Source organism: Hyposmocoma kahamanoa, unplaced genomic scaffold (assembly GCF_003589595.1).
Source record: "Hyposmocoma kahamanoa isolate Upper Pololo Valley unplaced genomic scaffold, ASM358959v1 160, whole genome shotgun sequence".
NCBI classification, from domain to species: Eukaryota; Metazoa; Arthropoda; class Insecta; order Lepidoptera; family Cosmopterigidae; genus Hyposmocoma; species Hyposmocoma kahamanoa.
The window spans coordinates 1,389,964-1,403,857 of NW_020653575.1; the positions used below are offsets into that span (position 1 = coordinate 1,389,964).

Consider the following 13,894-nt stretch of genomic DNA (forward strand, 5'->3'; position numbering starts at 1 on the left):
ACGACGATGACGCTGAATAGTAGATGTTTTTTATTTATACAGCTTTTGCTTTCTGTTTCCGTTATTTTTCGAAGTTAACATTTCATAAATAATAAATTAGTTTTAATTTTAATGCATTATTTAAAATCTCATAACTAATTTAAATTAATGTTTATTTTAACGACACACTATTAATTCACACGCCAATAAACATAAGTATCGTTAATTTTCTAATAACACATAATCGTAATTTATATTTCACATTAGAAATATTTTAATAACTTAATATCGCGGGGAACGTCTGAGACTACGTAATTTGGCAACATTAAGTATAATGTGACTACATTAACTACACTAACCAAACTAATATCATAAACGCGAAAGTAACTCTGTCTATTACGTTTTCAAGCCTAAGCCGTGGAACCAATTTTGATGAATTTTGGTATACAGATAAATGGGATCTAGGAGAAGGACATAGGCTACATTTTGTTACAAAAATAAATCTTTAGGTTGATTTCACAGCTGTACGTACGGTCCGTACGGACTGTCCGCCTGCGGGCCATCCGCATTCGCAGAATCCGCAGTGCTCTGAATCGAGTATTTAATTTAGTGGATCGCACGAGTGGTTTTGTGCGGAGTTCACGTGGAGCGTGTTCCGTGCGAATCAATCCGTGTTACTGTAAAACGATGTTCTAACGCCACACGTGTTACTCCGCCTAGCTGCTCCGCGCGGACGGTACGCAGATAAATCCGCACTGCTCTGAAACCAGGCTTAAGGGGGTGAAATAGGGGATGAAATTACGAAAATTAGTATAGTTCAGTAGGCTACTCGAAGTGCTTATTCTACGCAGACGAACACGCAGCTAGTAATTCATAATTCATTTATTTGTGAAAACAGGTTCTAGAAATTGACATGTAACAAAATAATTATAATTTGACTGCGTCTGGTTAAACATAAGGCATACAATCGCATTGAATAACATACCCTACACAAAATCGGTCGGTTAAAAATATGCTTTATTAATATTTTCTACCGACTATACTTTGTAAGAACTCTGCACCACCACCCTAGGTAGGTACCACTGCCTTATCAATTGATTGACCTATTTCTGCCGCCAAGCAGTAATGAAGGTATTACTGCGTTCCGGTTTTGAAGGGTAAGGGTGCTGGTGAAATTACAAGCACAAGGGATTTGTAAACTTATGTCTCAGGGTGATGGGCGCAGTGCCAGTGCTCCTCAGATCTTTGCGATTTAAATCTCCGAGTGGCCTGAAAGTGTGATGGATAGGCATGTCGCTTACCATCAGGCGCACGACCTGTTCATACCGTCGCTTCATGTCATAAAAAAATATCCACATAATGCCTAAGGATGGGAATTCACTATCGGGTATAAAGGCACTACCCAGAAAATCTTGTCGACAATAAATTTAGATAAGTTCCTTTTTTAAATCAATCCTACCGGGCAAACCGTTGGACCACCACTTTGGCGGTCCAACGGTCATAACGACGATGAAAAAAATTTTGTAAACATTTAATTAAAATATTCCAAATCAATAGTAAAGTAAACATTTGATCCTTCACAATATTTGAGAACTAAACATCAAGTACCGTTGCTGTATCGTAGTTTCCGTTACGTGAATTTTAGGGTGAACACAGACCAGCGCGCAATGTTCACATGGTACACATTAGGGACCTTACGTTAACAATGGTACGTTGCAAATAGCTGTGGATTAAATTTTGTGCGATACTCCAAAATAAGCTTACACACATTATTATGACTAATCGCATTACTTTAACTGCTACACGGCAGCGGCTATGTAGTGTTTACATTGTTTTATAAATACCAATGATTGAATTTTGCCCACAAAGCACTGTAGACATTTACTCAAATCACATAGATGTCGCAGTCAAACAATATGTGGCTTTAAATCTTCAAATTCGACGCGTGCGGTACGGAAACATCTGCATTCACCATTAGAAAGGACATAGCTTTCCCGCGGTTGCGCGGGCGCCGGCGAAAGCTGGAACGTGATGGGCATGTATCGGGGACTATTGTCTAATTTATGTTCGAAAGCAATTTTGTACAAAATAACAAACGTGACTTCGTAAATTGAAATGATGACAGTGAAATTGGAATGGAACTAATTAAGTTTAGAAATTAAGATGTATACGTTTGTATATGCCAATTGTGACGTAAGTAAAATCGGGACAACGTTTTCATGAAAAATGCTGACTGCGTTGAACTACTTTTACTTCATTCAAGAAGAGTATATACAATAAATTAATAAATACGACACAACAATGAGAAAAGCATAAAATTTTCATTAAATAGCAGTTAACAACAATAAAAATATGAAACAACAAATCTTTATCTTAAGACTCAACATTCACCGGAAAACATTACCTGGGATTAAATACATCATAAATATAATACACACAAAGTTGTAATGGTGTGCCTCAACAAAGATATCAACTTATAACAATGTGCATGTGTCATTTAACGCATCCTATTGTCAGTTATGTTACTCCCGAATATGGTCTGTTACAAGATTGGTAGTCAAATTTGTACATTTTATACTGGTATTGTGATTCAACCGGAATATAATTCCATCCAAACGTACTACAATTGTAGGACGTAATGTGAAAGGTAGGCGAGGAGGAGATATAGGCTGACACCATACAATACTGAGACACGTAGTGTAAATTCATATAAATGTAGCAGCGCGACTTGTAAGTGTGCACACATTCGCATAATCTCCCGGTGCACTCGCGTTGCATAGCGCGTGTCGTCGCCCATATAATTTAAGCGTTCCCTCGATGTTTAAAAAAAAATGTTACACGTGTTTATTGCTTATTATGGTTACTTGAACATGAGTGCCTGAAGTTAATGGTTCAGCATTTCATAACCATATTCCCATAATCAAGGTATCAATAAGCGATGCTGTAATAATATTAATTTTTTTTTTATGATACTAAATGACGGAACGGTCAAGTCGTGCGCCTGATGGTAAGCGACACGCCCGTCCATAACAGTTGCAGTGCCACTTTAAATCAGAGCTTTAAATTGCAAAGATCTGAGGGGCACTGCCACTGCGCCCGTCACCCTGAGACATAAGTTGAAAAGTCCCATGTGCCTGTAATTTCACTAGCACCCGTCAAAACCGTTAGACGCACATTACTGCTTGGCGGCAGAAATAGGTAAGGTGGCAGTACTTCCCTGGACGAAATCTTTCACAAGGAGCTCTACTGCTAATTTACTTACAATACGTAAATATGTACCGCAATTTACAAAGGTTATTTCAATATAGCACGAGAATACTGTGATAAATACCTTAATTCTTTTCCAATTATATTACAGCCTGTAGGTACAATTAAAATAATAATGTGAGAACCCTGCGCTTTGAGCGAAGTGTAGGCAAGTGTATGAAGTGTAGTCACACCTAACAGCCGGGAGTTGCCTTATTGTACTATGCTAATATTGAAGATACACCTACACATTAATAAACCACTAAAAGCAATCAACACATCAAGTAATAAATTTAAAAAAGCCCGCAAGTCAAGTGAAATTAAAACCGCAAATAGCTCATCATGAAGCTGTTAATGTACATTAAGATCCGAACAATGAGGCTGGAGGCGTATCGTTAATAAATCTCTCACGTAACCACGTCGCAATGCGAAAGTGACGAATCTGCAACATGCAGGTAAATTCTGCAAGTCAATGTTAAAGTCAATGTACGTTTATGCGAAAGTTTGTAACCGCTTGACACATAGACGGTCATCACGAAATTTTACACAGATTGTTATAATGATAAACAACACAATGCAAATATTATTTTTTACATATGTAACTATTAGTAGAATGGTGAAACGGAACTGACAAGCGCAGATGAAGATTATCATATGATCATAATTTATTATGTGAAAGAGTTACCTAATAAAACACAGTGACCGTACAAAAATGACTACATTTTCTATCTTCACTCATTGCCCTAATATATTACGCCTTGTCAAACAAAACTCCAGTATTCATACCTCACATGGGCCTTTTAAAGGAAACTACCAATAGAGATGTAGGTATATTACTTTTACCTCATTTAAGCTTGTCAAGCTTTTATGTTCCCCAGAATTTGTGAGAGTAGACCGACAAAAGTTAACTCTCTAACAAACAAAAACAATCTTCGAATTGCAAGTAGAGGATACTTTTAAACGGAAACTAGAAACAGAAAGTGACAAGCAGCACTTTGCGAGACCCGTATAGCAAACGAATTCTGAAGTTGGTAGTGATAGACGTTTTAGGGATTCTTGGAATTCGGAAGAAGGAAAGTTGGTGCTTAATAACAACGTTGATATCTCAAACAAAGCTCACTCTCGAACAAAGCTCGTGAGGAATTGCAATTTAAAAACAAAATTCTAAAAAAAATATTAAAATTTTTTGAATTATTTACCCGTAACATTTTCAATTACGGACACATACTACACACGTAATGTTAAACGACAGAAAGAGAAAAAAATAGTAATGACACCTATTAGCACCATCTAAACTGGCTGTAAATAACGCAACAAGCTTCTTAAGTCATAAAAGTTACGTCGTAAAGATAAATAGTGATACGATAACGTATGCGTATTGTATGCATCAGGAAATACCAAAACGGATACTAAATCTGTCCCTTTAAACGGACAAAGTGCCACTTTCGTAGTTGCGTTTGAAAGCGGTTTTATCACGGAACCAAAAGAAGAACATTATGCGGAAATAACCGAAAACTCGTTTTACATGAAAATATCTATACAAACAATTACGTAATCTATTAGATCAAATGTAACAGTTTTCGAGCACCACAAAGATATTCATTATGCGGTCTACAATGTTGGATCAGATGCGGAATCATGTGAAATAATGAGAACTGCCAAAAGCATTTGGTGAAAGTAAAAGCGTAAATAAAGCGGTGGCCCCAGTGCTGACCCCTGTGGAGCACCTGTACACAAAACGAATACCGCTGTTCGGAGCGATTATTATCTCCCATACAAGAAAAGTTTTTTCATGTGGGCTACCAACTTATGTTTATGCAATACAATTGACTAAACCATACAAGCTTACGCATGTAATTTTTCTTACGCATACCATATTAAAGGAATGTGCATGTTATATCTGTTGGTATTACGTAAAACGAAGCCTTATAAATCACTCGATAATCCTGCCAAATAAATTCTTCATTTATGCAGAAACGTGGAGAGGCTATAAAAATATATATTTGAACATTTACGTAATAGACTAACTAGTGACAAAAATTTTCAAAGTATAATAGAATGATCAAGAGCGACCAAAACAGAAGCCAATTCAAAATTTATGTCTTATTAATTGTATATGATTATGAATTTTAACGAGGAAATGTGACGCTCGTAGAAAATAGTATCAATAAATAAATGTTTTATTTATTGATACTACGAATAATTTTAAGCAGACTGATTATGTATTTATGCCGGTGCCGAATTATTAAAATAAACTATGTGACAGGTTCTTTTACTCATTTAAAATTCAGAGCTCATTGATGGCACATTGATATGCCATACCACTCTTACTGTACAATTCATAAGATTTTATGTGCATTTCGTTGCCTCACCATTTTGACTAAGGAAGAGATGTATTGTTAAAGAAATATGCATCATTAGTCACCGAACTGGAGGACGAAGGTAGTCGACCTATTTAGTGCCTATTAATGTTGTCATCAGTAGAACTGCGGACAGCTTTCAAGTCGATCCAGATAGACTAGATCGGCTACAGCCGGATAAGGTATGGGTAGCGATCTAATACATTTCATGTTTGCGCCGGGAGAGCGGCAACAGAGACGGAGCGAAACAGCACCTGTAATTTGCTGTTATCGATATGTTAACAGTGTCGCGTACCTGTTCGTCCACTTTCGGAGCGTCGGTGGCGCGGGTACCGCTAGCGACCTCGTTGCGCCGCGCGTTGCGGCGCGCCGGCCGCACTGGGAACACGTTCTTCGCGTCATCGGGTACATTTATCCCGAACTGTTTCGGTTCGGTAAACACTTTGCAGTCCACTTCGTCTACACTATTATTCACAGGGCTCAAGTTATGCTCTGCGTCGTATGCTGAATCGTGATCGTTTGCAGCATCGTTAGATACGTGACCCGAGTCGTCGCTGCAGTCAGAGTGCGTATCCGATATCTTCTCGTCGGCTTGTTTATGTATGAGCTTGTCATTCTCGACGTGACACGTTTTCGAGTCGTTCATCGACTCTACGTACTTCACCTGTCGGCCGACGAGTGTGCTCAAGTGGTTGTGGAACGTGGTGTTAGCCACGCATAGTTCCTTGTGCACCGCTGGGATCACTTTACAGTTTACAAATTGAACCGGTTCCGCTTTTGATTCAAAAGCGCTTTTCAGTTCAATTTTTTTCACAATTAATTTTACAGGAGACAATGTCGAATGAATTACTTCCGGTTCGAATTGATTTCGTTTGAACTCAGGCGTAGTCACAACTACGTCCCTTTTATTTATTTTTTTCTGTTCGAGCTTCGCTCTTATGGCGTTTATTTCATCAGAGTAATCCCTCATTGATGACTTAGGAGACGATATTTTTTTGTCATCTTTTTTAGATTTATCGACCTGTCGCTTTAGATCCGCCTTTAAATTAAGTTGGGATTTCTGTCGTAGTTGTTTAATTGTTTCTAGCTTCTCAGTGTTCTTTCGAGTAACAATAGTTTTCTTTTTCTGAGCACACTCTCTGGCCTGATCTACATTAGGTAGATCAACTGGAGTGGGAGAAAAAAGCGCCCGAGTGCTACTGAATTTATTATGTGACATTTGACTCCTGATCACTGGGATCTTACTAGGAGAACCCGCAATAGAAGTAGAAGATCTCGTTCTCTCTAAATTAGGTGATATCAAAGACTCGTTACCTATTTCCCACACACTCTTGGCTTTCTGCATACGTGACTTGGGAGATTCTCTGCTTTCTAAGCACGTCTTGATATTCGATGGCCCATTATCTGCACTTGCTTTAGCTTTTGTTTTCTTTGGGTCACACACTTTTTTCTCTACTTTTTTACTCACTAGTTTCGTCTTGGACACGACCGGAACGGGTGTCGACGGCGGATTAGATAAAGTTTTTTTGAGTATTCTTGTTTTAACATCCAGTTTTTTCAAATCTTCGGTTTTAATGCAGTTCACGCGAGACGAGTTCTTAGATGAGATTTTGTAAGTGGCATACTTGTCTGGATTCATCTTGTCTTTAGAGGCCAGGGGCATCAGCGGAGTGGTCAATTCTTTTCCTTTCATGTCGTCGAGATTCCACAAACTGGTTGTTTTGTCAATAGAATTATTGCGTGCCACTTTACTACGAGTTTTACTATCACTTTCCGGGTCCGAATTAGTTTTCTTTAATATACAGCGTGATTCTATAATGCTACAAGTCTTAGATTTTTGAAGCTTAGGCGGAATAAAATGAGTGTTAACAGTATTTAGTTCAGGAGTCAACGATGTGCTCGAAGAAAATTCTGAGAGAATTTTATCGAAAGATTCTAAAGCTCTATTTAATTTAGAGTCTGAAGTCACATTTGCGTCAGATTTCACACTCGCGGTTTTGTTAACGAACGTAATATTTTCGTAAATTGACGAATAACCCTTCGTCTCGTCGAGTAGATTTTCACAGGTAGCATGTCGGTCCGCGCTTGTAAAGTTTACATTCTCGTATACGGGATTGCGTTTGAAATCGTTCTTACAATTCTCAACAGTGTCTTTTGAATTGACTTTAGTCAATAACTTTTGCACATTTTCACTATTAGATTTCACGGGATCACTAATTTTCTTTTCGAGGCAGGCGGCGATCGCGGTCACTTTAGATCCTTTGTGTTCGGACAAGTTTTCAGGACCGACTGAAAACGTCCTGTAGAATTTTTGCATCGCCCCCTGGTAGGGGGGTGCGGGCTTCTCGGTCGACTTCTGCCCGCCGAATATGTTGAATACTTTCACTGCGGGCATGTCGCGGGCCCGGAGGGCGGCGCGAGCGGTCGCGGAGCGTGGAGGCGCGCGCGCGTTACGGCGAGCGGCGTGCATGTGCGCTGCGCCCGCGTCGCAGCCGCCGCATCGCTATCAGCTTCATGACAATAAGAAAGTCAATGTCACTTCAGGCGCCTGCAGACATAACGACCAATTCATAATATTCAAATCGACACGTCCAGCTATTTGAGTCAGTCACTGACATAATTTATTCCAATTCCTCCTATTAAAATCATATTATGCAACTTGCTGTAAACATGGAAAGTTGTAAACAATATTTATGTAACTTAAAAAAGTTACATTGCGAACCAGTTTTTCGCCGAAACCTGGCGGAAGGTGGAAACGCTGTTAAGAAATGTAGGTAACCCACATCGAGTACAGTAAAGACGTAATGAGGTTGCAATCACACGATCTTGCTGTGAAAAGATTAACCTAATTAAACTTTAAAACACGGTTATCCCTTTTAACTGTCGGGTAGTTAAAACTGAATTAGAAAACAGGACGATCTGGTAATACGACCCCGAGTTGTCGACGATCAATTTGTGAAACATGACACTTGACAATGTAAATTTCAAATATATACGATTATGATTAGCGTATCAAATTTTAACAATGTATTACACTCACACTCGCTATTTTAGCATCACCACGAGCCACAACGAAAACAATTGAAGCGACAAAGATTATAACCAAAAAACCAAACATAATAAATAGTAAATCGCTAACAGACTTACATGAACCGAGACTGATGGCAAGTGTCAGTCGAGTCGTAACGAGGTTACTAATTAAGGCACATATCCTGTTAGATTGAGTATGAAATCGCTTCAATTACCACACTTATTCCTGGTGCACACTTTCTTAATCTTAAATCTTGCGAAATTTTACCAGTTTCCCTGTGCACTTGGTAAAATTAATAAATTCAATAAATATACATATATGATTTACAATAGAACCACAGACAACGGCACAAACAAGTTGGTTAAACGGATTAGTATTTGATGTCTCATTTTGTTATAATGACTGATGAATTGTTAAGGCCAGATGTATGGATAGGTCAATCGTTTGGGCAGATGTTTGATCTTTATCTAAATTAATGATGTCTAGTTTGGAAATCAGTGGTCATAGTTTTTACTCGATTTGAACTACAATTTGGAGGTATTATTATTGTCATTTTTAGGCCTATATCCTTTCCTTCGAAAAAATTAGTGGTCAAGACATGCGGGTAGTTACAGACGTAATATTTACAAATAACTTTTGAAACCAAAACTGTGTTAGTTAATATTTTTAACCGACTTCAATAAAGGACGAGGTTCTCAATTCGTCTGTATTTTATTTTTGTTTTTGGTGAATGTTACGCGATTACGCGGATCGTACAGGGTCAAGAGCACGTCAAGCTTGACACTTAAGACTTAAATCCAGTCCTATGTCGCTTAAGAATGGCCCAAAGTACAAAGTGTCAAGCTTGATGTACTCTTGACTGTACAATGAAAATAAAAAACACAGCGACAACGAATAAGCAAATTTTTAAGGCTTTTTAACGAAAACGTTATTATAACGTAAATTGTTGAGTCATCGATAATAAAAAACAATTCATTATAATTTATTGGTGAACATGGCGACGGTAGAAATGTATCACGTCGCTTTTAAAAAAATACATGTGATCCAAGCTTAAACTGGCGAACATCATTAGACAGCTAAATGTCGTTAATTGGACAAATCACTACGTATTAGCTTGCATGGCACTTGTGAGACCGTGTGAGGTGCATCTAATTATTATATCTAATTGTATGAATGTACCGTTCCTTTGTCTACGGTTTACATTTTGATTTATTGAGTTTAATTAATTCCTTGTTATAGTGTTTTCGTACAACAGCCGATTCATCCGTTTACTAGTTATTTAAAAAAATAACAATAATTTTAAATAATTTTTAAAACTGACTGACAACGTATAGTTACCCTTAACGCAAAATGATTAAAAATAAAAGTCAAAAAATCAAAACCAAATACATAATCTAAAATACGTAAGTACGTAGTAAAGTAATTGCTAGTTAAAATATAAAACAAAATGCAATATAGTTAACTCCGATATTTCAGACGGAGGTATTATTCCCTCTATATGTATTATTTCCTTGAAGTTTCTGTAAATACACTTAGCTTACTCCCATAACTGTTTATTAATAACAGAGTTCGAAGTATAGCAGCTGCTAGGTAATAAATGAACACTTTTTATCTAAATACGGAAGAAGAAATTATAAATTAATTGATATACTGAGCTGTTAATTAAAAGAGCAGTTCGTGCGTTGAGATGTAGGAAGACGGTAAAATTTTATGAATACTAATTAATGCAAAGATGTTTAATGTATTTTCTAACCACGTTTTTTAAAATACGGAAATATATTGTTTTTGTTTATTATTTCATAAAGCATCTAACCGGGTAGCAATGTGCGAATCTTCTGTGTTATTGGGATCTTTTATTTAATACTCTTTCTTTCCTTTTACGTATCTGTGTAAATTGATGCGGAATATACTAGTTTTAGTTCATTTGAAAGCAGACGTGTGTCAAGAAACTATTCACTAATAATTTATAAAAAAATGCTTTGATGCAGTTGGATAAATACGTTATTCTTAAAATATGTTAAACTTAAAACAGGTGAATAGAAAATCATGAAAAACTTAAATTACAAAGGACCTGTAGCAAGCTTTGTAGCACAGTCATTTCTATGCATACTGAACAAACATGGAGCGCAAATAGAGCCCTGTAGAATCCTTCACATTCATTCATTTGCTCGTATTCTGTGCACGAAGTACTCTTTAGAAGCGGGGGCGATGTCTTTTACTATTAGAAAAAGCTGGTGCAAGTTACAGAAAATTGAATTCAGGTATTTTTCAGATTCTAGTTTACTGTTTAGGAAGCCTTCTGGAAAATGTAATATAAGAATGCTACCCTGGTTTTATAAGAAATAACATAACATAAAGTACAGTATTCAAATACTTACTTTCGTAGACATTAGAAACTGTAAATAGTAGGGTTGGCAAGGATAATTGGACGTTGTTAAACAAAAAGGATCCAATGCACATCCAGTTACTTTCGAGATATGGCAGTTTGAAGTATAAAAGTGTTTCTCACTCATATTTTAATCTCAAAACTTATTTGTCATGTAACGCCAGAGATATTTATTTATGTTTATATATTGGATTTTTTCTTGATCTGAGAGGTTAGAGTTTAGAATCCTCTTTGCTTAATTACGTCCAATTAAGATAAGATTCCATCTTGCACGCTCATTTAATATTACGGATTTTGATTGTAGATGAAACTTAAACTAAAGCAAATAATGCAGCGTTATATCTCGAACAAATTTAATTGATTAGAATACACCAGAACAAAGAGTATAAGTAAAGAAGTATATTAACAGAGTATTCAATATATTAACCGAATTTCTTCACTTAAACCAAAGTAAACACCTTGGGAATGTCACAGGAAGGGATAGCGATGTAAAAACAAATATTTGGTGACGGTTACCACCACTGCGCTTCGTCAACTACATTTTATACCTTCTCTACGAAAGTAGGTTTTCTCGTATTAAAATACTTTAGTAGAGATTCTGCCTCAAACTTTCTTTACAACGATATTTTGTAGGTTGTTTAATATTAAGGAGGATTGTCATGATTTCATGTAATCTAATAGCCAATAGATGGCGTTGGTAAGGCGAAATAATAGTTTATTAGGATAGTCGCAAAATTGGCCGCCAAAAGTTATACTTTTATTGTATACGTGATTGGAGGAATTCATGATACATTCAAAAGTTCATACAACTTATCACGTACAATCTTTCAATTAGTTAAAAATATCTATTATCAGCTCGAAACTTAGTTACACACAAAGGCATGGGCTAGTGTCCTCTTTGTCCAAAGTATGAATACTGAATTCGAAGTCTGGAGTTCGAACCTCAGGTCATCTAATTTATTAAAATAACACTTTATCTAAATAAACAATTTTATGTTTGATATTGTAATGATGCGACTTACTTTTCTTACAACGTTTCTTACTGAATACACCATCACCAGAAAAGAAATTGCAAGGCAAAAATTTATAGAGTGGATATGGATGGAGACGTTGGGAAAGATGGACTTCGGCATACATATCTCCGTCCGAAACAATTATAGTCAAATAAGTAACACTCGACCAATTTAAAACACGCATGAAGTGAATGAAGCTTCATGCTTGACATTATTTTTACGGATGTCGGACAGAGAACGAGAGTAGGTCCTCAGATTAGAGACGTCCTTAAAACGACCGCGTTAAAAGCACCAAGAATAAACGGCCATATATGAAGAGACTGATGGCAGTGACGGAGGCGAAGGAGGTTTGTCAGGAGAATAGCAGGCGAAGGTCCATAGTTTCTGCCTATCCCGATGGAAAATAGGGACCTAAATATTCGCCGAAAAATCTTTGATACTGCTTATATTCTAAATATTATAAATGGTAATGTTGACTGCTTTGACTTATTGGGTGATATTTTGTTTATTGTACCTACTCGTTCTATGAGACACTATCACCTTATTGCAGTTTCCTACTAACTATAAACAAAATAGTTTTCTATGTAGAGTTAGCAAGAGCTTGGATAGTGTGCTGAGCAATCATGACCTGGAAGATGATATATTCAATTGTAATATTGATGTGCTATAGCGTAAACTGACGGACATTCTATTTACCTAACTTTATTAAATCCTTTGTGATTAGCGCAGGTATTGGGTTGTTATATTTATGTAAGTGCATGTTGTTAAGAAATACTGTTTATTGTTAATTTGTTTAACGCTCGTGTATGATTTGTCTGAAGCTATAGGTGGAAACCTGTAATTGGCTTTATGTTTAAGTTCCTGTTTTTATTAAATGTAAGAAACTGTTGGTTTTCCATGAATAAATAAATAAATAAATATTTCTAATGGCAGTGGAGCTTTTGTAAATTCGTCCAGGGAAGGACTGCCTTCCCCAACTCACAAAAAGCTCCATTACCTATTTCTGCCGCCAAGCAGTAATGTGAGCATTACTGCGTTCCGATTTTGAAAGGTAAAGGTGCTGGTGAAATTACAGGCACGTGGGAATTGTCAACTTGTGTCTCAGGGTGACAGACGCATTGGCAGTGCGCCTCAAATATTTGCTTTGAAAGCTCTGAATGGTACTGCAATTTTTATGGACAGGCGTGTCGCCTGCCCTCGGGCGTGCCTAATGTTAGTCCCGTCACTTGCTATCATTCAAAAAAATGTACATGTATTTAATTACCCGTATTGACATATGAATGATGTCTGCGAGTGTGAACGAACATAAGTATAGCTGTGGGTGTTAAAGTGACAGTAAATTGGTTTTAATGCAATAAAACAACTGTAACTATGAATGGTATCCGAGCACACCTACACATTTGAAATCCACTTGGTTGTGAACGAGAACGAAATTAAACTAGCTTTCAATCAAGAGCTGAAGGAGCATTCATTCAATGAAAGAAAAGTAATGTAATGGTTTCACTTTCGAATCGCCTCCCTCGGGCTAAATTATCTATCTCAGTAGTATAATAAAGATGGAATGTTTGTGTGTACAATTGCTCATTGTCTCTTTATTGACATTTGTTGCTCTGTAATAAATTGTGTTATAATGTGATTTGTTTTATAACTAACATTTGTTGATTTTAATGAGATATATTCCTATCTACGCAATTGTGTTCTATTAGAAGACCTCAGGTGGATTAGTCACCAGCTCTTTAAGCGTTAGATGAAGACGTCCAGGGTTATATTCATGGTAACACCAAGATTGATATGGTAGAAGTAGAGTCTGTTGCCTATTTCTGGTGTGTGCATTATTGCGTTCCGGTTTTGAAGGGTAAGGGTGCTGGTGAAATTACAG

At 36.9% G+C, this 13,894-nt stretch overlaps 1 protein-coding gene across 3 annotated transcripts in view; it reads right to left on the bottom strand.

The window, feature by feature from the left end:
* Positions 1-13,894, bottom strand: part of LOC113240658 (unconventional myosin-XVIIIa) — a 391,151-nt gene that overhangs the window by 98,053 nt on the left and 279,204 nt on the right. The window lies entirely within an intron of this gene.